Source organism: Camelus ferus, chromosome 36 (assembly GCF_009834535.1).
Source record: "Camelus ferus isolate YT-003-E chromosome 36, BCGSAC_Cfer_1.0, whole genome shotgun sequence".
NCBI classification, from domain to species: Eukaryota; Metazoa; Chordata; class Mammalia; order Artiodactyla; family Camelidae; genus Camelus; species Camelus ferus.
In genome coordinates this window covers 14,385,246-14,408,628 of record NC_045731.1, presented here as the reverse complement: position 1 = coordinate 14,408,628, position 23,383 = coordinate 14,385,246, and the positions used below count along the sequence as shown (strand labels likewise).

The 23,383-nt window shown below is 47.7% G+C and overlaps 1 protein-coding gene across 3 annotated transcripts in view; it reads left to right on the top strand.

Annotated features, from left to right (window-relative positions):
• Positions 1-23,383, top strand: part of CTNNA2 (catenin alpha 2) — a 944,841-nt gene that overhangs the window by 366,477 nt on the left and 554,981 nt on the right. The window lies entirely within an intron of this gene.

Here is a 23,383-nt window from a genome sequence, read left to right as displayed (position 1 = left end):
ACCGTCAAGCACCCGTGCTGTCTTCCTCGTTCTGTTCTGAATGGGCTCACTTGCGATCACTGGTCTTGGCTTGGTATTAGAATTTGCATTTGGTGTGGCTCATTTATCAGCCAAGTATGGAGAGATTCTGAAGGATGTTTTGTCATTTTCCACTGTCAAAATGATGCGTTCGTTTACGTCCTGGTTTCTTTGAAAGAGCTTGAGTTGCACTTATTTTGTAGAGTGAAAGCATGAGAATAAATGATACAAAACTAAGTAAACAGAGAAAAAAAGAAAAAAACACAGCGCTCAGAAACCTAAAATCCAGGGGGCTTCATTTTTAAGTACACATTTTTAGAGATCAAACAACATGCCCAGAGCTACCTTTTCTGGTTTGATCTATCACCTGCTTGCATTCTGTGACACCCGATACCACAATTCTTGTGGACAGGGATGTGGAAACAGAAGCTGCTTCCTTTGTTCATTGATTCCTTCAGGCTCCATCTACAAGAGGGCAGTATGCCAGCCCTGGTGAGGACATACCACTGTGCAAAGTTGTTTTGTAGTTAAAATTACTCTCGCAGACCCTAGAATAACTGGATAGTATTATAATTAAAAGCAGTTTTTATTAAGCAAAAGTTTACTTTTTTAAAAAGAAAATTATCCAGTCAAACTTGCTCATTGCTTATTCTGTAAATTTTGATGTTGATGTTTATAAGTAAACACATCTGATATATTTCCTTCCTGGAGAAATGTCAGAAAAAAATCCTTTGATTCAAATCTGGATCCATAATTCAGAATGTTCTTTGCTTTAAATTATTGAACTTTGAATTTCAGTTTCCTCTGTTGGAAAAATAAGGATAATATAATATGAGCCTCGAAAGATTGTTGTAAGAATTAAATATAGGAACACTTGGCAAAGTCTCTTGCTCTCGGGACATTTTCAATAAATGTCATTCTCATTGTTCTTTGCTTCCTGTTAGCATGGTTTTCTCTGCTCAGCACAAAATACACATTGAATCACAACCCTGCACTGTGCCAGTGGTGCCCCCTAGAGGCCAATGACAATATTTTGGTCTTTTTCAGAGCTTCCCTTTTCCCTCTTTGGGAGGTTTTGCTTCCGCCCATCATTTGCCCCATTTTTATGCTTTTAATAGACATCCAGTCCATTGAGCCAGCATTATACTCTCTCTTTCGTCGATACATGCATACGCTTTATGTAAAACCTACTTCCCTCTACTTCTCTCTCCCCGCCCTTGACCATTATTCTGTTACTGAGGGACCGAGTTATTTGTGTTGATCAATAAACATTAAGAAAATGGTTCTTTTTTTTTTTTTTTTGTGAGTCATGCTCTTTTTTTTGTGAGTCATGAGAAAATGGTTCTTAGCCTGGGTGTCTATCAAATCATGGGTGGGTAGTGGGTTTTGGAATGAAACAATTGGAGAAAATTAGAAATTATATTAGAGAAAAGAAAGAAATCTTAAAAATAATGAAATAAAGAAACTTTGGAGGGTCCATTCAACAGTAGAATATTTAATTGAACAACTTACCAGGATAAGGGGCCCAGGGTGAGGTTCCAGATGCTGACTGGGGCAGGAAGGGTCTCCGCTACATATTCATGGAGGGCCCTAAGGGGCCTTGATGATAAAGATTTAGACACTTAAAAATCTCTTGGAAATGTGTTCCTGACTGATAGATCAGCAGGTATCAAGGCCTGGTGGCAAGGACAAGCTTGTAGTCTTCATAGAATAAAGCAAGAAGGCTGATGCATCTGGGATCTAATGAATGACCGGGGAACAGGGGAGAGTGTAACTAAAGGAAATCTCAAAATGAATCCTCTCTTTTATTTTCTTCAACTCCCTGTTTTTAAGAGAAAATAAAAAAAAAAAATCATTTTCTAATCTTAATTTCTTTTGATTTGCTTAGTTACTAAGACTGCAAAGCCATTGCCTCCTACTGTTTTCATTTTTCTTTTGTTTTAAATAAGCTTTTGAAGGGTTAGCCTGGGAACTAACCCACATTTTTGCCATGTTTCTGGGGGAAAGTGTTATTCAGATTGCACAGAGAAACTTGGAACACGGTTCTTTTAAAAAATGGGGACATCCTGCATTGGAGGGTCTTAAAGCAGGTCCTCATTTTATCAAAGAACCTCATGACTCCAAAACCGTGGTTTCTACTTGGGCTGCCCTGAGGATTATGTTTGTCCCATTATGAAGACTTAGTGCAGGAGTCCCTGTAACAAAGATTTAGAGTTGGCACATTCAGTTGAATTCCGGTTTGTGGAAACTTCAACGTATTACTGCAGGTGGGTGTTGTTAATGACCACAGGATGTGTGTGTTCATGAAAGCAGGACTGGCAGAGCCTGTTTGGAAACCCTCTTCAGAAGGATGCGCAAGGAGGGTTGGTTTTGTTGTTTCTGTTATTGTTCTTTCTTATCTCCTCACTTAGCAAATTGGTTTTATCCTGAAAAGAGAGAGGACTCAGTCACTGATGAGGGCATTGGTCCAAGTCCTCCGTCTCACTTCAGTATTACAAGAAAAAAAGGCTGATGGTGCTCATTTATCATGGCAGCCCCTGTGCTGCCTTCATCAAACCCTGATTTTCCTCATTTTCCTTTGCAAGCCGTCCTTTACATCTCCTACCCACCGTCCGATTTGCAAGTTATCTTTGTGCTGGTCCATCCTTAATTTAGCAGGCATCGTTGTCAGCGTGCACCTTAGGAAACGCGTCTGGGTTCAGAATGATGCCTTTGGTTGTATAACTTGAGGCTGGAGCGTGGCTATGAGTCGATGCCCTGAGAGGAGAGGGCACTGTGCAAATGACGTGTACCAGGGCCTTAGACCCACAGAGCATCGTCTGTCAGAAGCACAAAGGCCTGTCCTCATCGTCTCCCAATCAGCCCCTCTGCCTCTCACCTTTCCCTCCAGTGTATACTCCAAGCAGTAGCACCGTGACCTATGTAACATCCTCATTGTCAGGTCAGTTCTTGCTTAACCCTTACGGGGCTTCCCATCGCCTGCAGCAGAAAGCAGCAAGCTCAGTGTGGGTCAGTGCATCCCCCTGCCTGGTTCTGTCGCTGAAGTCTGGCCGGAGCGCAGCCACGCCCACTCATGACATGCGGCCCGGGCCGCTTTCGCCCTGTAAGGGCGGGGTGGGGTAGGTGCTGCAGAGATGGCGTGGCTGGAAATACTTGCTCCTGCTTCTGTGCGGGACCTGCTCGTTGACCCCCAGCCTGCATGGTCAAGTTCAGACCCCAGTGCAGCCCTTCCCAGGCCGCTTTGCTTGTCCTGCAGGCTCGTCTGTACCCAGCTCCTCCAGGGCCCCCTCGCCCTGAGCCATTGCGGTGACTCACTGTTCCTGTTCAGATGCTGCGTATCCCACACCTCTGCGCTCGCGGTCTGGACTGTCTGGGGTTCCTAACAGCACCTCCTCAGCCCCAGCGACTCTCAAGCGTCCTCCTTCCCACGGACGCCTCACCCTCCTGCGCTTCTGTCCCAGCCCTTTAGCGTTGCTCGGGCCACCTGCCTCCAGACATCCTCCCTTGCCTGTTTCCCCTGGGGGCGAACCCTGCCTCCACGGTCAGAGCAGAAGCCCCCTTGAGTGGCTTGCACACCTTCCCCGGAGTCGAGTTCAGACCTCAGCACACAGTAGGTGCTCAGTAAGTAGGTGTTTAATTGATAGTAAAGAAGTGAAGCGCCCTCCTGCACGTAAGTAGAACAAAGGACGTGTTGGGGTAAAGCAAGTACGTTGTCCAGGCGTCACATTCATCCATGTATTAACGCTACTCGTGAAGCAAGCTGTCTACTCTGTATGTTAACTTCAGGGGAGACAGAAAGTATTAAACAGAAGCAGCAGGCAGCGGGCTCAGCACCAGGGAGGCCCGAGCATAGACTTCCCTGGCCTCTAGAGAGCTGACAGCCAGCCTCCAGCTTCTTGAGCATCTCCTGGAAGACCCGGAACCAAGAGGGCGGGAGCAAGTTCCAGGTTGCAGGCCAGGCCAGGTGCACACACACGTGTGAGTTCCAGGTGTCTGTCAGAAACCGAACAGCTGCCCTCCGTCTCTCCTGGGGGCCCTTTGCCCGCACCTCCAGAGAGCGCAGGAGTGGACCTTGGCTTTCTGGTTGAGCCTGCCCCAGAGCCCCGCCTCTGTTTTAACACGTCTCTGGAGGTACATGGGTTGGAGGGGATCTTCTTTAAAGGACGCATTTTGACTCCATTGGTACCAAAGCCTTTTGCCAAAATATTCACGTCTAACTTTAACGTATCACGGTACATGATGGTAAAAGCCGTCAAGACCTCCTTAAACACTCAGCGAAGGCCAGCGCCCGCTCAGACACCGGGCGGCCGCGGTGCCTTCTGCGCGCTCGCTGTGCAGGGGCGGGAGTGTTGCCTTGGCTTCTTCCTCTGAGAACACGGAGTCCCCAGCAGCTGCCTGGAGGGTCTTCCTCCCCCCGTGTAACCACCGCTTGCCGCCCACCTCTGCTGCGAGCCTTGTTCCCCGCACCCCCATTGTTATTACCTCGTCGTACTTTTATTCTGGCCTCTGCCGAGCTGGGGGGTGGGACCACTGACAGTCTCTCGGTGAATTTCCATGGTTGTAATGAGCTTCATAAAGAATTCGTTTCATGGGATCAAATAATCCTGCGTCCCCCACCCGCTCTGCCCTTATGGGTGCCGCAGACATTACTTTTCTGGGAACAACGTGCAGGCGGGTTTGGGGTGGGGAAAGCCCGCTGCTGCTGTCCCTCCACCCAGGCCTGATGACAGTCCTGCTCACTGAAAACTTGCATTCCGCTGTTCCATTCGCCTCTTCCCCCAGGCCCTTTCCCAGAAAGGCTGAGAGGGGGAGAAGAAGATGGAGAAGAATTAAAGGAAGAGGAGGTGAGCTGGATGAGACGTGGCAGGGGTCTCAGCACCCATTTGCGCAAGGAGGCAGGGAGGTAACCCAATCTGCTCCGGAAAGAAGCTTCCTCCGGCTTCTGTCCACATTCTGTCTTCAAGGATTTATTTCATTTCAAACATAGCAGGTGCCCTGGGCTGCCCTGAATCCGCAGGCAGAACCGGAAAGCCAAGGGCCACTCCCACTCCCTCTGGAGCCGTGAGCAAGGGGCCCCCAAGAGAGAAGACGGGCAGCTGTTCGGTTTCTGGCGGGCACCTGGGACTCACACGTGTGTGTGCACCTGGCCTGGCCTGTGGCCTGGAAGTTGTTCCCCACTCTCTCGGTTTGAGGTCTTCCGGGAGATGCTCAGGAGGTTGGAGGCAGGCTGTTCGCTCTCTAGAGACCAGACAAGGCCTTGCTCAGGCCTCCCTGGTGCTGCGCCCGCTGCCTGCTGCTTCCGTTTCTGGTACTAAACACAGGATTCAGTCCTGTTGCCTCCAGGTGCAAGCTGTGAGGGGTGGGGTCGGGCCGTGGGTGCTGCCCTGAATGTTGGCTCCAGGCCCAGAGTTATGTGGTGTTTCGTGTCTCCGGGAACCCACTTCTTTCTCCCCTGTAGGCTGTCACTCTTCCAAAACTCAAGTCCGTGATTTCCCCCCCAAAAATCAAGACTAGCACCAGCCTCTGCTTGTCAGGGCGTGAGCTCTGAGACCCCCCCAACTCTGTTCTCAGGGTGCGCACCGCATCCTGGGGTGAAGTGCTCGGAAACCTTCAGAGTCCACCATGACAATCAGACGTTCTGTTTCTATTCAGATCCCCGTTTGTCTCCGTCTTCCTCTCTGTCTTGATTTCCTGGCATCTTGCTGAAGCAGCTGGATGTGATAGAAGGTGGTGCTAAAGGCAAGTCCGTGTGCCCGATGCACCGCAAGGCCAAACAGGCTGTAACATCGGAGTTCAGAGCAGAGAAAGGTTTATTGCAGGGCCGAGCAAGGAGGACGGGGTGGCTTGTGCCCAAGAAAACCCCAGACTCCCCGAAGGGTTTCAGCAAAGCGTATTTAAAGGCCAGGTGAGGGAGGGGAGGTGGGTCGCAGAGCATGTGATCAGCTCGTGCACAATCTCTGACTGGTTGATGTTGAGGGAACACGGTGGTCAAGACCCTCAACCCCGCCAGGCGCCAGAAGGTCTGGGGGCCATGTGCTCTCCATCATCAAGTAGTTAATGTCTTCCCTTTGGTGGTGGTTTTTAGCATCTGAAAAACTCAGGACAGATGCATGAGCTATCTGGGTGCTTCAGAGAGGAGCTGCCGCAGAGGACACGGGGGAGGGGTCTTTCCTGGGAAGGCCCCCTGGGGCCCTGCTTGGTTACAGAAGGACTGTGTGGAGGTTTTGAATTCAGGCGGAACTGGGTGCAAATCCCACCTCTGCTTCTCACCGTGACCTTGGGAAAGTTACTTAATCTTCTGCAGCCTCTATTTCATTCATCTGTAAAAGGGAAGGTAATAGTATTTAACTCATCCAGTGGCTGTAAGGACTAAAAGTAACTTTGCCCTCAGGGTTAAAGGTAACTCGGACACACAGTAGGACCTCCATAAGTGAAAGCTGCAAATCACAGGTACTGAGAGCCTCACTGACTTGTCTGACTCAAGACCATTCGTGGTACAAGTAAATAGACGAACCAGCTGTCAGTGTCCTCCTCCGTGCTTGTGACAGTGGGGATGCTGGAAGGTACTTATTTCAACGTGCACTCTCCTTAGTGTTTTTGAAGAGAGTACTTCTACCACAGCCACGTCAAAGGCGGGGAGCCGGGGGTGCCCACCGGGAAGCACTCGGGGATGAGTGGCTCTGAGTGCAGAACGGAGAGCACGCCGTGACGCCAGTCCTTCTTATGCTGTTTTTAAAATTGGTTCAGATTCAGAGGCAGCAATTCCTGGGTGCCTAAAATACGTGTTCTTAGAGCATATGGTTTGGTTCTCAAAACAACCCTGCTTTGAAGGATGTCCAGTCACCCATGCTGAGCGGGGCTCACCACTCTGACACCTGAGAGATGACAAAAGGTGGACTTCCTTGGTTTTCGTTTGAGTCCCCCCGGGCCTCTGTCACCTGGACGACTGGACTATGGGCAGGTCAGAGGAGCATTTCATTTTGTGAAGGTTGAGAGTGTGAGCTGTGGAGTCAGACTCCCTGGGGTCCAGCCCCAAACACCAGCTGTGCGACCACGGCAGGTCATCTGAACAATCCAGGCGTCCATGTTCTCATCTGTAAAGTTGGGCGATGTCGGTCCTTCTATCACAGGGTACAGGCAAGCGCTGAGAATCGTGCCAGCATCATCAGCAGCGCTATGGCAGCCAGAATCCTGTGTACTATCTCTGAATTTATAGCAGTTGAGTTTTTTTCCTAATTGAAGTACAGTCGGTTACAATGTGTCAGTTTCTCATGTACAGCGTAAGGTCCCTGTCATGCATCTATACACACATATATACGTATATTCATTTTCATATTCTTTTCCATTAAAGGTTATTACAAGATACTGAATATAGTTTCCTGTGCTACACAGAAGAAATTTGTTTTTTTTAATCTATGTTTATATATAGTGGTGAGCCTTTATAGCAGCTGACTTTTAAGCTCTACATGCCCTTTGATCAATCACAGATCATTAAGTGGCCACATCAGAAAAAAAAAAGATTTAGCTTTCTTTGTATTACTGCTCTATATGAATTATATATGTTCATGTATGCACATCAGCTGTCCGTTTGGAGAGCCGTCCTCCATGCTGGGCCCTACGCTAAGAGCCCTGCGCCTGTGTTTTTATTTCACCTGAATCATCCTGTGAGAATCTGGGGTCCTTTTGTAGCTCATTTCAGAAAGGAAGATGCTAAGGCTCACTGAGGAAAGTAACTTTCCCACAGAAGTGGGATTCTAATGTCCATGCATCTAGCAAACTAAAAAAAAGAAAAGGTATATGTAATTGGTCTGCTCATTTCAGTGACTCTAAGGAATGCAGATTGGTTCATGAGCCTAAGCCTAGGACAAAGTCGTACATCCAAGAAAGTTTCTCAGTGTAAAACATTGCATATCTGGAGCTCGTGAGTCAAGATGAGAAAGTAAAACCCTAACTACACATTGCAGAGAAGTGTCTGTTGTTGAGCTGCATTGTGCTGAATGTTCATGTTCTCCTCGCTGCGGGACTTGTGCTGAGGATTTAATCATGGGAACGCTTTTGCCTCTGACTGTGGGTCGGTGTTTGGCAAATGTCTAGTGGACTGACATTTCCCAGCATGTTGCACAAACCTAGTACTTCCTTACTAATTTGGGCCAAAGAAGCCAGCCTGCTGGAAGTGTCTGGGATGCCTGTCAATCCAGCTATGCGATGATGGTGAAATATTCTTCAAAGAAACCCTTGAACACTGAGGGTTTTGTAGTCCAAATGCACAAAACAACACCACCACCAACAACATAGGAACATTTCAGAGGAGGACAGTCTTGTTGGGTTTATTCTCCACGCACGTTTCTAGACTCAGCCTGCTCCTGGCTTGGAGATGGGAGTCCTGCTCCCTGTTCCGTGGAAAACACTTCAAAACTGAAGTGTTAGTGACTGAGGAGTGCCTCTGTCTGAGAGTTTTTGAGCCATTAACCCCTCTGGGCTTGGTTTCCTCTCAGTTTGCTGTGGAAGCTGGAGTCAAATCAAAGTTCTGTCCTGGACAGCGTGGAGGGTGTCCAGGAGATGTGTTGGTGACACCATGACACCAGTGACACCGAACCTCATCTCCTGGTGATTCGATAGCTCCCTAAGTTGGGTGGAAGCAGGGACCGATCTGCCTTGGTTGAAATGTTAATGAGGGCAAGGCAAAATCTCAAGTTTTATCTTCCTGTTTGTGGTGCCAATGGGTGCCTGCCAAGGCTCCGTAACCCCCTCCCCAAACTTCTAGCCCTTGGACATCTCTGCCTGCCTCTTTAGAAAATGAAGTGCATCCTTTTCTGATGTGTGTTTGCCCTGGCAGAATCAGTAGCCCTGGGTGATGTCTAAACGCTCAATGAGAAGTTCCAGACCAGCTGGTCTACCTCAACCCCATGTCTCCATCTTCCCAGAGTCATAAATCCCAGTGCCCCTCACAGACCCTCTGACTTCACCCACAGCCAGTCGAAAACTCGTGCACGTGCTGATCATGTAGCCCCTGTGTTCACCAAACCCTTCCCAGTAAAAGACCCTGGGTGCTCCCTCCAGCACTCACACAGGCCCCTCCTGTCTGTGTGGCCCCTGTTGCCTAGAGCAGCGTACCCGGTAAACTTTTGCCTTGTCTCTTAAACTTCTCTTTGTCTCTGGTAGCTCTTTTTCTGCCTATGCATGGGCCTGCCTTATTCCCCAGCACTGTTCGTGTCCCCAGCCTCTGACAGGGACTTGAACTTGGAGGTTGAATTCATGAAGGATAGCCCCCAAGAGTAGGATCGTCCTAGATGTGGGCAGACACAGAGCAAGACTGGATGCTGGTGTGCTCCTGAGAAGAAGCTCTGTGCCCTTGGTGCATGCAGGCTGAGGACTGGGAATGGAGTAGCAGGATCTTGGGTAGATTTGGCAGGACACGTGGCTCATTCTTTAGGGAGACTTCAGGGAATGGTGACTTCAGGTATGCCATCAAGGTGTGCCTGAGGCAGCCTTCCAGAGCTCCCGTGTCCATAAAGTGCAAGGGGATATAATGACTTGTGTGCACGCAAGCGTAGGATGGAAGTGGCCAGGATCCTAGAGAGCCACACCGGGTTTTCTGTGGCCCTATTGAGACAAGGAAGAATGCAGTAAATGCAGATGTTAGAGAAAGTTGGATCAAGGGAATTGTGCTGATATGCTGGTGATTAAGAAAACAGACATTGGGGCCAGATTATTGCTGCTCAGAACCCCACTCCTCCACTTACGACCCTGCATAGCAGTGGGCAAATCAGCCTCTCTGTGCCTCAGTCTCCTCCCCTGTGAAGTGGGGAGAAAATAATAAAGTGTTAAGAATGGAACCTAACACTGTCGATGGGAATGTAGTTTAGTGCAGCCACTATGGAAAACAGTATGGAGACTCCTTAAAAAAGTAAAAGTGGACTTACCATATGATCCAGCAGTCCCACTCCTGGGCGTATATCCAGAGAAAACTCTTAATTTGAAAAGACACCTGCACCCCAATGTTCACAGAAGCACTTTTTACAACTGCCAAGACATGGAAGCAACATAAATGTCCATTGACAGATGACTGGATAAAGAAGATGTGGTATATTTATACAATGGAATACTACTTAGCCATAAAAAGGAATGAAATAATGTCATTTGCAGCAACATGGATGAACCTAGAGATGATCATACTAAGTGAAGTAAGTCAGACAGAGAAAGACAAACACCATATGACATCACTTATATGTGGAATCTAAAAAATGATACAAATGAACTTATTTACAAAATAGCAACAGACTCACAGACATAGAAAACAAACTTACGGTTACCAAAGGAGAAGGTGGCAGGGGAGGATAAGTTAGGAGGTTAGCACTAGCAGATGCAAACACTGTATATAAAGTAGGCGAACAATAAGGTGCTACCATATAGTAGCATTCAGTATCCTCTAACAACCTAGATGAAAAACCTCTCATCAGAATCACTGTGGTGTGCTCCAGAGACCAACACAACAGTGTAAATCAACCATACTTTAATTAAAAAAGAAGAAGAAGAAAGCCCAGCCAAGAATGAGTGCTTCGTGAGTATTTGCTATTATTGTTACCATTGAGTTGTATAAGAAGAAAGAAAAGTGCATTTTTTTCAGGCACCTGTTTGGGGATGGGAGACTAGAACCTAGAGTCTCCTGATACTCAAACTTGAAGGATAAAAAGGAATTACAGTCAGTGGAATTTAAGTGTTGCACTCAGTGTCATTAGATCCGCGCCCTCCAGCCCCGGGCCCCTTGTTTTCTTATGAGCCTTTCTTCATTTACTGATTCAAGTGCTTCTTTTGTCGTGTGGACTGTCCTTAAAACCTTGGGCAAGTGGTATAATTCCTCCAGGACTCAGTTTCCTCCTCTGTGAAATGGACAGCTGAGCAAAACTCGAAGGGTTGTGAGTTCTAAACAGATGCACCCACATAACACATATGCAGCAGCGAGCGTCGTGCTTGTGTGTTTGTGTTGTCATCGTCAGGGGTCAGCTTAATTCCTATTTTGCCGTTAAAAACTGGCAACAATTAGAAGACCAAATCTAAAACAGGGAAAGTTGCCTTAAGCGATCGTGATCAGTGGACTCCTCTGGCGGCCGCCATGCTGTTGATCAGCTCTGGCTGGAAGCCTTCAGTGTGTTTGAAAGTCAACTGCCTGTGACTTGTCAGTATCAGGATGATTTGAGGAGTCCTGCCGTCTGCTTGTGGATGACAACTGTAGATTTGCCAACTCCGTGTGTAATTAAATCCTGCCAAGGCCTCAGGTATGTTCTTAGCCAGACCTGATTTATTTAGATGTTTGTCTTTAGAATGAATGCCAGGGTAAAATTTGTTTTGTTTCTTCCTCTCCATCAATGCCTTAAAAGTCCAATCTCTATGTCAGTGACAAGTATTGATATACTTTGTCAAACAAGAAATATCTTCAGCTTCTAGAACTAAAAACTCAGTAATTTTCAGCAGACTTTCCTAAGATAATAATGTAATTTATCTTTCACAGAGTATTAAAGGCAAGCCTTGAAGGAGAGGGCAAAAAGCCCATTTATGCCTCAAATTAGAAAGATAATTTACAGGGAATAGCATTTATATTCATTTGAATTTAACAACCTGAAATGGCAGGGTTCACACTGGTGATGATTTCCACCCGAGATTTTCATTGACAAAAGGAATAATTGTATGTTCTGCTTTGGGAGTTAGACATACTTAATGTTGCGTACGGTGAAATGGAGGCAGTAAAACCCCAAGGGGTCGAAATCTGTGAGGAATGAGATATTCTGGTTAATTGAATTTTGGGGTGGTTGTATCTAAGCAGATGGTGGATTTACAATGAGAGGTACGAGAATCTTTCTAAAATGTCTGAATCTAACCTCCTGTCTCAGTTTTGTGTGATCTGCTAGGGTCGTCGCTGGGGTAAGATGTGGAGAAGGTTTGGGGCTGAATAGGGTTTCTGCTAGGATTCCCTCTTGTTAGCGTTTTACTGCCGTGGTGATTGCTGGTGGGTCTTTGCTTTACTTTATGCTTAGAGCTTCTGTGTTTGTGACTTGCTTTCTTCTCACATTTATGCATGTCACAGAGATCCACAGCACTGGGCTCGTGGACATCACTCAGCTAGCTTGAACTGTTGACAAAGCTCTTTGGATTTGGGTCTGTTGAAGAGGGAACGTGTGACCAGAACTGAATAGTGTCTTGCGGTCCTTCCCCTCCAAGGGGGTCTGGTGACATGGACGAGGGTCCCAGCCAAATGGTGAAATTGGCAAGACGTAATGTCACAGCGTCTCCCCCCGGCCCCTCCTTCTGGGTTCTTTGCTTCTCCCCACTTGTGTAGAACAGACACTCAAGCCTTTTTTGCAGTTTATTAGAGGAGACGGTCAGGAAGAAAGTATTAAACTTGTGTATAAGTAGCACAGTGGTTACCTTCTGGCTGCTACGTCTGCAGCTTTAGATCCCCAGAGGTCGATGCATTTCGTTTAAGAAATGTGCTTGGAAAGGATGGGAATAGCTCAGTGGTGGAGTGTGCGCTTAGCATGCATGAGGTTCAATCCCCAGTGCCTCCATTAAAAAAAAAAAAGAAGAAATAAATAAACCTAATTACCTCCCCCCAAAAGAGAGAAACTTACCCTTAAATGAATTCCCTGTCCCCTAGAAACATACGGTAGTTAGCATCGTGGTTAAGTTGTCTTTGAAGCTGTCCTGGAACTCCAGTGACTTTCCAAGGCACAGTGCTGGCCCTGAAGTCACTGCGCTGCCCATTGGCCTGTCCTCTGTCCATCTCATTGTCCCTGTTCCTTGGGGCCCCACATACCACATGCTCCAGGCTGAGCCACAGCTCTTGGTAGGTCTCCAGACTTTGGTTGGTTCATTACCAAGAGCTGAAACTGGCTCAGGAATCTTCCATTCGCTGTCCTCGGGCGCCGTCCGGTCTCAGCAGAGATGCAGCGCACAGTCACATGAAGAAATGGAATAACAACAAAGGTAGTAAAGGATTGGGTGACGAGATGACGAATGTCTCAGGAAACCGAAATAGGAAGGCAGTGCCACTGGCTGGGAGTGGGAGCCTGCACGGGAGCCTCCAGACCAGGCAGTGTCTTTAAGGAGGGAACAGACAGACTGAGAAAAGGAAGATTTGAGAGTCAAAATACCCAGAAATTCGGGAGATCGAGGGGCATGGTTAGCATGGTTAGAATAAAACAAACAAATAAAAAAACCCCAAAAACGTGGTATAAGACCTCTGCCACCCACTAGAATTACAACCTACAGAGTTAAATAAGCACAAGGAGAGAGGCTACCATGGCTTAACAGTAACCCAGCGCCCTTCTCGAGGGCACAGGTCTGTCCTCGGGAGCAGTCAGTAGACAGCCTTGCTGTTGAACATGGTGAAACCGAGGTGACGCTATTCAAATGCAACGTTCTCAGTTTACCTGCTGGACTCTGTCGCTCCCTTCCTCTTGTTCCCCTGGTCACAGACACTCGTACACACACTGTCACCCTCAGAGAGGGGCTTTCTGGAAGCGACTTTGTGGCGGCCCCGCACTGCCTCGGGTGGCCGGCTTGCCTCTCGCCCGCGCGGCGGTGGGAGCCCCGGCGTGGCCGCGCACTGCAGGCAGGCACTGCTTCCAGTCTCTTTCTGTCCATTAGAAAGAGATGAGAAGGCTTACAGGGAGTGGGAGGTAGCATAGAAGGAAAAGATGACTAAATTCAGAAAGTAGGGAATTAACCTTTATTTCCAGAAATGAGAGCAGCTCCAAAGAAAAATGCAAAAGAAGGGCTTTGGTGTGTTTTCCAGACATGACTTCACTATTTTTTTTTACTGAAGTAGAGTCCGTTTACAATGTTGTGTCAGTTTCTGGTGTGCAGCACGGTGCTCCAGTCATACGTACACATGCATGTGTTCCTTTTCATATTCTTTTAAGTTGTAGGTCACTACAAGATAGTGAATATGGTTCCCCGTGCTCTACAGTAGAAGGTTGTTGTTTATCTGTTTTATATTTAGTAGTTAGTGTCTGCAAATCTCAAACTCCCTGTGTACCCCTTCCCTCCCGCTTTCCCCCCGGTACGCATCAGTGTGTTCTCTATGTCTGTGAGTCTCTCTCTGTTTTGTACATAAGTTCATTTGTGTCTTTTTTTTTTTTTTTAAGATTCCACTGTAAGTGACATCATACAGTCTGGATTCGCTCTTATTTGCAGTCTGTGCTTGTTGCTCTTGTGCTTAATTGCTTTTCTCAGATGATTTTCTTGTTCCAGCTCTTGACTCTGGAGACACAGGGCCCTGGTCTCCACTCCATTGCTCTCCACCCCCCAGCCCCACCCCGACCCCGTCCTCAGTGAACCAGAGCTGTACCAGGAAGCCCCCAGGACATGACAGCAGCTCCTCAGCCTGGGCTTCCTCACTGATTCTGCAGAGAAGCCTCAGAAGATGTACTGGAGCAGAGGGGATGTGGTCAGCCGTGTCCATTGGGCACCACAATATGGGGGGGGGCTGATTCTCAGCATAACTTGAGGCCATTATTACATCAAATAATGCAGGTTTAGAGGACAAAGCTCAGGGCCCCGAGTGGCATCTGGAGGCAGAGTCTGTTCGTCTCGGCAGCACAATTATCTCAGCTTGCTTCAGTCAGCTGAGAGGCTGCAACAATATTTCAACCAGCGTTCCGTCACATTAAAATATTCTGATACCTGTTTGAATCGTATTGCTTTAATGTTAATAAATCCATAATGGTCACAGCGGCAGGGCTGGTGGATGAATCGCTCTGGAAGGCGTGCGCATTAACCAGCTCCTTGGGGCTCGATTCTTTCTGCATCCCCTCCTAGGCTTTGGCGTCTGTGAGGAAGGACACTAGCCCTGTGCAGTCATCTAACATCCATATTCTAGAATCGCTTCCCTCTGTGATGGTCACATCCAGGTGGTCTGCCCAGAGGAGTGAAACCCAACACACGGGTAATCCAGTGTGATTCAGAATATTTTACAAAACTGTCTTGCTTTGGAATGTGTCCTGTATTCAAATACAGGAGCAGCCACGATTCGATTAGATGAATTCACATCACCTAGAGGTAAAGCTCTGTGGTGAAGACTGTCCAGGAAGCTGCCAGTTTTTACTATTAATTTCTCATGCTCAACCCCTTTGCTACCAGTTCAAGATTCCTCTTTTTCAGGCTTATTCTGGAGTGGGCACTGAGCAGTGTTTTTGAAATCTTAAGGTCTCTTGGCTTCTAAGATACATGGAGAATATTGAGATGTCAACTAAATACGTGAGACTCTTATGCCCCAATTGTCAAGTTCCCATTGTCCCTTAATAAGCCTCACAATATTATTTGCTAAAGTCGAAAGAATTTACTGTATACTGAGCTCCCCCTGGCTCATTGGTATGTGAGCTCCGTGTAAAGTAATTTCTCTAAACGTGCCCTTCAGACATGAGACAGATTGTATTATTGGACCCAGAGCATACGTAGCATCCTAGTGAGTTTGTCCTTTATGCAAATTGATAGTTGATATTTGACCTCTTCCCTATGAATTACCTTCACTAATGACTAAATGAGAAGACTCAACATAATGCATATTTGTAAAAAAAAAAAAAAATAAGGCATATTTGAAAGCCGTGAGAAGTCCTGTACCTGCCTGGAGGTCTGATGATGGTGCAGGATATGGCAAGTGGAGGTGACCGTCGATCAAGATTCTCAGCTCTCTTTAGAAATGTTGAATCAAATAGAAGGGTTCTTTGTTTGTCTTGTTTCAAGCTTGTTTGGCCTTTAGCAGAAAGCAGCTCTGTGCAGAAAGCGATCATTTCGAGTCACTGTAGAACTCTGATCTAAAGGAGAGATTTTACTCACTTAGCCATGGCTTTAGCCTTTATTGAAAGTCCTTGAAGACCATGATGGTTCTAAATCCTCACTGTTCTCTCCACCAGTACTCACCTGGCACCTACAGTGCCGTGGGTACCAGGCATAGGGCGTGGCGATTGTAGAAACGCTGCCGAGAACTTGCTGCCCCGAGGTGCTTAGAGCAACAGGACACCTGCTCGGAGACTGTCCGCGGAGGGCTGACCTGTGGCCTGCTCTGCCCGTATGTGCTGCCTGAGCTCGGCGGGGCGAGAGTCACACTCACCGGAGTGGCTTTGAGATGATTGTGCAGGGTAGGTGGTGAGGACCTGAACCCTGGTAGACGGGAAGGAAGGACAGACGTGATGGGGGTCAGAGTAAGAATGGGACCAAAATGCATCCAACAGCTTTTACCCGTCTTTCTCCTTTCCGTCTCCATGACTGTCCAGTGCATCACCAATTCTTTGCTCACAGGGCCCCTTGCAAAATCCCCCTGTTGGTACCTCACTGCCATCACCTTGGTCCGAGACCTTACTGCCTCCTGATTGGACAGCGCCAAAGCCATCATCCTTTCTCCAGCTGCACTGTTGAGTACCAAATCGTGTTTCTCAAAACACCTTCTCCAACCTGCTTATTTCTGCTAAGGAAGCAAAACCAAAAAAAAAAAAAGAAAACAGCCCTGCAGGCCTTCCCTGCTCCTCCGGGGCCTGGCACGCCTTGCAGGCGGGCACTCCAGCTGTGGTCTGCTCCTCTTGGTGTCCTCGAAGCTTCTTCGGCACAGATTTTTCACTCCCCACCTTTTTGTGTTCTTAGTTTCCTTTTCTGGAAATAGAATTCTCTCATCCTCACCATAGGGTGGCAGCTGTTTTGGGTCAAAATACAGAAGACATTGCCTCTCAACTCTTCCCAGCTTTGCTGGACTCTTCTCTGTGCTGGTTATAAAGCAGGTACCATTGACGTGGCCTGGGTCCCTTTTCATGTTGACCACGTCGGGCGCTGTTGGCTGTGGAGGATTAAGGGACATCTAATGCGGTGATTACCCCATGTCTGGGACTTGTTAGGCACCTCCCTGCTGGGTGGCCGTGTCCGACCTAGAGCGCTGAGCCTAAGAGCTAGTCCTGGTCCCCCGCCTCAGTGAGAGGTGGGGGCAAAGCTGCAAGTAGACAGCAGCGCGGGTGATGAACAGTTAAATCGAGACTTTCAGTGAGCACTAAATTCCTAATTAAATATGATTTAATTCTGCTTATAGTGGCAGAAAAAAGGTCCTTACAGTTCTTTTGTCTGATTACATCACTTGCTACATTAAGTTCATTAGGAAGATCAGGCAATGAATAAAGGCCAAAGGAAATGAGCCATTTTTAATGAATGAAGAACAGTATGGCGGCCACTTACCAGCCAAGATGAATAGTAGCGATAAACTGTGGATTCATCTCTTTGACACTCTGTTTAAACGCATGCCTGTCGCCTGCTCTGTTCAGAAGCATGGATTGGGCAGGGAATGAGATTCACAGTGGTATTTGGAACCACTTTTTGGGGGGGAGGGAAACGCTCTAGTTAATTATCTGAAAAGTCTTAAATGATGGGCTGTGAATAGCGTTTTGAGAGCTCAGCCTTCTCCTCTGGTAGGGGAGAGGGGGATATTTCATGCATCTGTTCGTTTCATCTAGATAACTGGGTGGCTTCGCTCAGAACTGGAAGGGGCTCATTCCAGTCCAGCTGCCTTCCAGAAACCCAGGCAAAGCCTTTGCCACACCACTGCCTTGGAGCCCGGGCTCCCGCAGCCAGAGGCTTTTGCATAGATTTGTGACAGTGAAAGATCAGATCTTCCCAAAGTTTAAAATTCTGCAACATTTCCAAAGAGGTAGCCACTGCACTTTTGTAGGAAATTTTAATTGAACAGAGAAATAAAAGGAAAGCAGTCATATCTTTCCATCATTGCCTGACCCTTTTAAAAGTATATATTAAAATTCATATCATTTGGATATTCACGCCTATGGCCATCAAAACCTTTTCTTTAATCCACTCCCCTTGCCAACCCCCGGGAGAAACCACAGCGCGGATAGCAATTAAGAGACAGCTGGTATCTTCCACAAAATGGGCTTTTTTTTTTTAAGTGCCTTTTAAAGCACTCTTCTTGTAGGGGGCTCTCCTCCTTGGCACTTCTGCCTTCTCCATAGGGCACACAGTCACCGGGACACTAGTGACTAACGGCAGCAGGAGCGTGCTGAGCCAGGATGTGTTCTTGCTAGCTTTCAGCTGTCAAGAGTCAAATTATTTCTACCTTCAATGTTATTAAAAAAAAAAAAAAAAAAGGACAAAAGACACGAAGGACATCTGAGTCTTGGCCTTTGGCAGAATCTGAGAGGCTGAGTCTAAGGGATGGTGTCACTTCCCCGTCAGCCCACCAGTTCCGCCTGGGAATTCTGTCTTAAACTCATCCCTTCCCTACGTCATCCTGGTGCATGCCCAGGGTAGCCTCACCTGTCCTGTTGTGAGCCCCACCCCCGCCCGTCTGACACCTGCAGGCAGCCTCTTCTGCTCCAGGGTCTTCCCACCACAGTCGATACCTAACTGGTCAGCCACGGGCGTCTCTCCCAAACAAGACTCAGAGTGGAGTATTCCCCCCTTGCCTACAGTTTCAATTAAAATTCCTCCAAAAGTGCAGTGGCTGCCTCTTTGGAAACATTGCAGAATTTTAAACTTTGGGAAGATTTGATCTTTCACAGTCGCAAATCTGTGTAAAAGCCTCTGTCTGCGGGAGCCCGGGCTCCAAGGCAGTGGTGTGGCAAAGGCTTTGCCTGGGGTTTTGAAAGGTAGCTGGATTTCCCCGGGGGCATACGTGAGCTTTCCATGGCTTGCCCTGACCTTTCATGGTTGGGAGATGAGGACGGACTAGCACAAGGAGACCAACAGAGAAAAAAGGGAAGGGGATGAACATGGAATGAAGCTTGCCGTGTGCTTGGCTTTTTCAGGTGTGCTACTCTAGTTCATACTGCGAACAAGCCATTTAAGGGGATATTATTCATCCAGATCCAACCCAACCATCCACCTGCTGCTGGAGAACAGGTTCTTGCCCCGTGCAGGAAAGAATTCAAGAGCTAGGCACGGTAAAGTGAAAGCAAGTTTATTTAGAGAGATACCCGTTCCATGGACAGAGGGCGGGCCATCTCAGAAGGCAAGAGGGTGCCCACAGGGTACAGGGCTGTCAGCTTTCATGGGCTCGGTAACTGCATATGCTAACAAGTAGGAGGGTTATTCTAACTACTTGAGGAAGAGGCAGGGATTTCCAGGCATTGGTCCCCTCCCCACTTTTTGACCTTTTATGGTCGGTCTAGCACCTGTCATGGCACCTGTGGGTGTGCCATGAGGCTCAAGGTCCACTGGAAGTTGAACTTTCTGCCATCTTGGTTCTCACCAGTTTGTTTTGTCCTCAATTACTCTCCTTCAGTGGTTGTGCCCTGCCCCCTCCCCTCCTGTCTCACATCCATCCATCCATCCATCTATACATCCAACTATTCATCCATTTCCTTCTGTCTCACATCCATCCATCCATCCATCCATCTATCTATACATCCAACTATTCATCCATTTTCACTTACTTATTCTTTCAACAAATACTTTTAGCACCATGACCAGCACAGTTCATAATCAAAGCCCCTGCTCTCGGGTAGCTTACTTTCGTTAAACCAATCTTGTTATCTGCAGCTTGTCATGTAAGTCTCCTGAGGGCAAAGGGACCACAGGACATTTGTCCCTCATGCACTAACGTGCTCACAGTGGAGCTTAAGAAATTTCAACTCAGCAGAGTGTCTAGAGTAGAGTGCGCTGGGGACACAAGGCAGGTAGGGCACTGCTGTAACCCAGGCGAGAGGTGACATGGGCCTGGAGAAGGCCAAGGCTGGGGAAATTATAAGGATGGATATTAGAATATTTATGGATGGAGAATCCTTGGTTCGTGGCCACTGGTGTGGATGTGGGGAGCAAAACTGGAGGGAACTCAGCAGTGACTCTGCAGTTTTAAGTTTAGAGAACTGGGTGTCCGAAGTTCCTTTAAGAACATATTTTGGAGAACTGTGGGAAATGGCAAAAAAGATGATTTCTCTGCAGTCATATTGATGTACAAGCATCACATAATTAGCAAGACACAGCTGTATCACGGCACACTGGTCTGTAGCGCTGTTTGAAGGCATTAAATGAGTGTTTGCTGTTTCTGACAATGCAAAGAGCCTTTGATGCAAAGGTGAATTCATATCTGCTGGGGGTGGTGGGAGATGATGAAGAACAAACGAGCAAACAAAACAGCGATCACTGCAGAAATCTAGAATTAATAGAGCTAACTCTTTTAATATTTAGGGACAGCATTTTAAAAAGCTCTTTCTGTTTGCAGTTTCTGATAGTTTTTGCCTTGTTCTGTTTGGCCTCCGCCGCAAGCCACTTCATCCCAATTAACATTCCCTTCAGAGTGATAATTACTGTATTATCAATGCAATAGATAGGGATAAAGAGACAAGCCTTTCTGTTTCCCCAAAGCTCAAGGTCACAAATCCGTGGGGTGGGGGTGGTTGGGGGGGATGGGCAGGGGGTGAGGGGAGGCTGACGGGTGAGCTTGAGTTCTCCAAGAAAACGAGCAGTGCTCATTCTCAGTGGGGACCCTCTTGACTGCAGCTCCCTTCCTGCTGAGGCATTTGTGGCAAATTGTGGAAAGAGAACCTCGGCAGAGCTTGAAGGGAGAAGGGGTGTGCGGTGGGGAGAGGCGGTGAGTAGGCCGCTAACGTAGGTGTGCCAGCTGAGGTTCCGGCAGGTCCCCGCAATGCTCCCATCCACACGTGGGCAGCTGCCACCCGGGCTCACGGTGCGTGCTTCCAGCCGGAAAGGGAACGGCGCTTCCGGAGAGGACCTAAATGTCGTATTCCAGAAGACCGTAGCCAAAGCCCTGCCTTTGCACCTGGCCTGAGCTCCTTGTCTTGGTCTGAGCTTTTTCCTGTTTACACAGCTTCCTTTTGCGTGTGTGTTTATGTGTAGAGAGGATGTCGACGGTCAGTCGGTGGTGGTGCTTCGTCCCCAGAGTCTGCATCACACCGTGGACCTCGGCATTAGTCATCACTGCCCCTCCAGCCGGCCAAGTACTCAGTGAAGGTTCCCTAAATGAAGTACCCCTCTGAGGTTGTGGCCCAACCTCAGGATAGTTTTTCTTCCTCTCTCCCTTTCTATGCTAATACTCAGGCTTACCATTCTGTTATTTCCCTTTGAAGGTTGCTCTGAATTAACTGTGTGGCCAACAACGTTGTACATTTATCTCAATGTTAGAGTGTAAAAAAAATGGCATTTAAAAATCTACTTTGATTCTGAACAAATCTTTGGAGTGTAAAAAATATATATATTTTTATTTCTCTATGTTTTATAGGCGAAGAAATGGAAGCTGGTGATTTAGGTGATTTTTCTGTTGGGGATCAGGCTAGTAACTGGCAGAGACAGGGTGGAAGGCCAGGGCATCGCATGCTTAACTTTCCAGCCCATGGTAAAGGGAGAGAGGTGGACGAGCCCAGCCGTTTGCCGTCTGAGTTGCACAGGTCGCTGATGTGAAGGGAAAGTGCCTTGAGGATGAAGGATGCGGAAGAGGCCGGGTGGACACAGCCTCAGTGTCCTTCCCCAGTGATACCAGGGCAGCTCTGGTCTCTGCAGCCATCTGCCTTATATATTGTGACTCCACATACAATTTCATTTGGAAAAAAAACCTAAAACGTACTGTTACAGCTTTAGTTTAAAAACCACTGTATTTTAGGATACTGTTCGTTTTTTTTACCTTCTAAAGCTTTGAGCATCTGATTCTCCATCATTAAATAACTCAGCATTTACTCATTTGTGAACATTTCTCTCTTTACTTCTAAGCTGTTGACCCCACACAGAAATGTTAAGGCTTTGAACGATGTTGGTTTTGAATGTGCTTCGTGACAACCCTAACCTGTTCCAAAGTGGCTTCATGGTTCAGACAGACTTTTAATTAATTAATTAATTAATTAATTAATCATTTTTAAATTGAAGTATAGGTGGTTTACAATGTTGTGTTAATTTCTGGTGTACAGCACAGTGATTCAGTTATGCACACGTACGCACACACATATATATATATATATATTTCATATTATTATTTATTATAGGCTATTACAAGATACTGAACATAGCTCCCTGTGCTGTACAGTAGGACCTTGTTGTTCGTCTGTTTTACATCAGGCAGACTTTGTAGTGTGTGTTTGTGGGGAAGTCCGTGGGTTGATCCTTTGCATTTGAGGTCTCCCCACCTAGGATCACCTCCCTAGTTGTCTAGCTGGAACGCTCTTGAGAGCTACCTTTCAGTGCCTAGGCATTGGTCTGGGGAGTACGGGGCGCGGTGCCCCCGGGAGTGGTCTGAAGCTGAGAGCCGTGGGAGTTTCGATTCCACTAAAGCCCTGGCCCGAGTCACGGGAGACTCAGGCCTAGTCAGGTCTCAGGGAAGCTCCGTCAAAGTGAGTTTGGCCACGTGGAAAATGGATGCTGTGAATCATTGTCTGTAGTATTTCCCCGGCCTCTAGGTCAAACACGTACATGATTACTCTTCATGAAACCCTGGGAGGTGATTTCACAGAAGCACTTAATTCCGAACCTCAGGCTGTGCAATCAGAAGCGGTGGGGGTGGGGGGGGGAGCAAGGAACAGAGGGATGGACAGGTTAGGGTTAGGGGTAGAGGCTTTAGTGGGGAGAATTCTGCACTAGAAACAGGGAAAGCCGGGCTCTTGCTTGGATGCTCAGACCAGTGAGCTGCGCTGTATCCGTTTAATCCCAGCTCTGCTCCTCTGCCCCCGTGTGTGCTCCTGGCCTCAGTCTCTGCAGGGCTGTGCCCCCACCCTCCTCCTGCAGTGCCTCTACCTGTAGGAGGCTGTCAGGCCCCGTCAGACCGGTGCGTACCCCCGTTTGGCCTCCTTTCCCTGTACTTCTGCATCTAACCACACAGGGCTAACTGCCCCTTCTGCCTGCGTCTCTTTGCACACGCTGGGGTGCTTGTCCCCAAGTGGCAGCGTTTCCCTCATCAGTAATGTTTCCACATTGGTTAGACGTTCTCCACTCCTTCGGGCTACATGGTGAAGCATGTTTTAAATCTCCTGGTGATTAGTGGTGATCAGTGTGTTGGTGCCACCAGGGACGGCCGTGTCTGTGTGAAGAGAAGTCTTGTCACCATCGCTGTCTTGCCCCCGATGCCACCAGCTCAGGTGTGTCTTGAAGACGCCATGCTGGGGTTGACTCTAAGCGCAGAGCTGTGCTGGCCTTTCAGGGAGAGTCGTCTTTGTCTTGTCGGTTTCACTTTATCTCACTGTCTCGTAACCACACAATCACGCTTGCCTTTCCTCAATTCCATTCCTGATCTTGAAGCTGGGACGGACCTCTGTGAGCTGTCAGGGGCAAAGAGAAACACCTGCCGAGACACTGGATGCCAGAATCAATGCCACTCTTGAAGACTCCACTCAAATCCATTCAAGAACATAGCCTCGCCTGGCACCCAGGTTCCCTT